Consider the following 3,723-nt stretch of genomic DNA (forward strand, 5'->3'; position numbering starts at 1 on the left):
CAATGAGCATCCAGCATAAAGTCGCCATATTAATAAACATAAGATGCTCATTGGTCCAACGGTCTTATGCTATGCTTATGCAGCCTATGCAATTTTGTGTGCAATGGCTTTTATGCTTATGTTTATGCGCTATGCAAGTCTGTCTGGATTGACCTTAACACACTCGATGACGGCGATGACATTGAAATTGAAATATTTGTATGGATAAATCTGAAGAATAGTGGCTTCCTCATGCACCGATTTCGTTGAACTTAGGCTTAATCGACGCGTTTTTGGGTGAAACGAAAGAATCTGGCAGAAAAAAGAATTTGAAACGTTGCGTTGTGTCTTGGTCAATTTGTAGTAATTTGCTGATATGTGCATACACTCGCCGACAGAAAGGTGGTCCCACTTTTCGTGATAGGTTTTGGGACGCACTCCATCATGCGAGCGATGACAGCCGCTGCTCACGGACTTGCCGTGACAGCCGCGGTGACGCAAGGTTAGAGCATATACGGATCATGTATACGAAGTGTCAAATAAGTAATAAGAATGACAGCTAGTGATTGAAAGGTAAGATATTAATTGATACATAAGGAAGTAAATAGGTAAAAGTAAATTTAATATAAGTGTAAAAGAGAGAAATTAAAGAAAATCTTCCTGGTATATTCCGACAAATATAAAATTATTAGAAGTTATTAGAAATTGTTACAAATTATTATAAAAATTATTATAAATTATTATAAATTATTACAAATTGTTATATCTAAATTATTATAAATTATTACAAATGTTTTATAAACATAACTATTAATATGTATTATGTTATCTATATATATTTTAGGTAATCGGACATCGCATTAAATCAACGAGTCGCGTGGTTGCAAACTGTTGATTCTGTGCCTTTCTACTAGCAGGTAAAACAAGAACTTTTTTTTCAGGAAGTAAAATTATTAAAAAACATACATATAATTTATTTAAATTACAAAATAATATATTTCTTTTTGCAGACAAGTAGATGATGTTGAATTATTTTCAGCATTTAATATCTGCTTTCATGTGCCTAATTTATCAACCCCTGATCATCTGTTAAACATGTTGGAAGAAGTTGATCTCGTCTCAGAAATGGCTTTCTTGGATGCAAAGCTTCAAGGGAAACGGTTAAGCTATTAAAATCCTTATTTTCCTTATTCAGACATCGGACAATATATGTGATATTATCTAGCGTATATGACACGTAGGGCAAATACTTTGTTATAGATATCATTGTATATATTTTTATAATATATATTTTATTATATATTTTATCATCATGTATTTTATCATTTCAGTGTATTCATCGGTGTATTAAGAAATTGCTCTGCCTAATAGATATGGCACGTCAAGTGGAACCAAGTTACAGAGTCGCAAAATTCTTTTGGAAAGAGAAAACTGGAAGAAGAAGGCTTCTGAGCATAGCTTGTTTTGAGTTTAGATCGCTCAAGCTGAAGCAACTTTGATCATCCCCCAAAACGAACGTATTCTCAGATTGTAGTAATTTAAATAGAGAAATTTATAGCTTCTGTGTATAAGTGAGAGATATAATCAGTGATATCTCTAAATCTCCTCTGTGTTACAATGAGTTGTTGTGACAGATAGAAAATAGATAATATCGCTTAGATTGTGATGCATGTCTGAAGACACGTAATTAACTCTGTCAAGTACTACATTATTACAGATATTTAAACAAATGTTATCAGTTTTGTAAATCACAGAGGTGAATATCATATTTTCGTATAATATTTTTATATATAACAAGTAACTTTTATGTCATCTTAATTTGATTTAACTTAATTTATTTTGATTAACTCTAGAAATTCAATTTCTTGATTTTACATACTTTCAACGGCTTAAGACTCCTAAGTGCTCGCTGCGACCATGTTAGATCGTGACATCAGAAATGACACGCTGAGAATCTTTGCGTGCTATTTTTAAATAAAAATATTTAAGTAAAAGAACACTTCAGATCGCTTTAATACACTTGTAAAATGTTCTGAAAACTACTCTTTTCCCTTGACAGTTAATAAACAGCTGTAAAATGAATATGATACAAAGCCTAGTCATGCAAGCTTATTGAGCAGCGCATGACTAGGTTTCGTATCACATTCATTTTACGGCTATTTATTAACTTTCGAGGGAAAAGGATAGTTTTCTAAACATTTTATAAAACGGTCTAAAGTATTTTTTTTTTATCCAAATATCTTTTTATTTTAAAATAACACGTAAGAATTCTCAGTGTGTCATTTCTCGCCTCTGACGTTACGATCTAACATGACCCAAGAGCTTAACAAATTTATTTGTTGGATTTACTTGCATTTGGAAGTAATAAAATTTATTTCAACTTAAACAAATATCCAATTACTGCTTAACCCTCCACCTGCATACGTTTTTTTTACCTTCGCAATGCATACGTGCGTCTGTCGCATCCGACGTTATTTTCTCTACTTTAAAGTATTTTAAAAAATCTGAATAGTTCACAAAACATCTGTCTACATTGTAGTTGACGATTTTATAGTCATTTTGATAAACATTGTTTATTTAATATTTTATTTTAATGAACTTTGAATAAAAATAAAGGAAAGAGATGGATTTCTTTAAAAATGTTTAATTTTTAAATAGTGCAGATTGATATCTTCAAAAAAGTTGAATTATTTAGGAGGGTCGAAATGGTACTTTTTAGATACGGAAAATCGTTGATAGGTAAATAAAAAACTAAAGATAAAATTATATACAATATGGCATTTTTTAATAATAATCTTGAAAGGCTCAATTAATTACAAATCAAAACGTACAAAAAATCGGGCGCAAAACCGTAACAAAATGTTCCTGTTAAGATATTTAATAAACAATTAATTTACAAACGTTTTGGCCTATATCTGACCATTTTTAATGCAATTACAAAAATTTTAAATAACACGCAATCGACGCATGAACGCAATAGATGTCGAAAAGTAGTCGGAAACATTCGCCGCCTTAGCTAGATTAGTTACAAGTGCATTGGGTGTGAAACTTGCCAAAGCTAGACAAGCTACCGATCATCATTTCATAATGATACATTTGCAACGAAATAGATACGTCAGTACCCAAAACGTATATCTGTAATCTAAACACAAGTTTTTATATTCTGGAAACGATACAAGTGTCTTAAAATACTTTTTACTTGTTTCTTAGCAGCATAAAATATCGATACTATCCGAATAGTATAAAAGCTGCATATGGATGGAACGATAACAATTTGGACACCCTACCTCTATAATTATGTTAAAATCGTCAGATATAATATAATCGTCATATTTTTTTTACACAGAAATACTAACGCAAATTATTCGGACATTGTCACTAATAAATTAGATGAAGATATTTTGTAATCATACAAAAATACTGTTTAAGTAATGTACACATTTTTTTAATTCACATATCTCTCATTTCATACCGATCATCATTTCATAATGATGCATTTGCAACGAAATAGATACGTCAGCAAAATTCGAAACCATCGACTGGAAAAAACATTTCTCTTGGTCTATTCGTTGTGACGCATAAAACCGCATAAAATAATTTCACCACTCAGCAGTGGATTCACTTCAATTGTTGCCATTTTAAGACAGAGCTCATTTCAAAGAATCCTTGTTGTTACTAAATGTGCATACAAGGTCTGTGAATAGCGTTAATTTTCCTGCCATGCGCATATCTTTCTTTTTCGTG

The 3,723-nt window shown here is 31.3% G+C and overlaps 1 long non-coding RNA gene across 1 annotated transcript; it reads left to right on the top strand.

Annotated features, from left to right (window-relative positions):
- The first annotated feature begins 439 nt into the window (after positions 1-439).
- On the top strand, positions 440-2,416 carry LOC112468451. Its single transcript, XR_003042394.1, has 4 exons — positions 440-552; positions 824-896; positions 990-1,216; positions 1,311-2,416. It is a non-coding gene; the product is annotated as an uncharacterized LOC112468451 (long non-coding RNA).
- The last annotated feature ends 1,307 nt before the right edge of the window (positions 2,417-3,723 follow it).

Source organism: Temnothorax curvispinosus, unplaced genomic scaffold (assembly GCF_003070985.1).
Source record: "Temnothorax curvispinosus isolate PA1 unplaced genomic scaffold, ASM307098v1 QBEX01018479.1, whole genome shotgun sequence".
Taxonomy (NCBI): Eukaryota; Metazoa; Arthropoda; class Insecta; order Hymenoptera; family Formicidae; genus Temnothorax; species Temnothorax curvispinosus.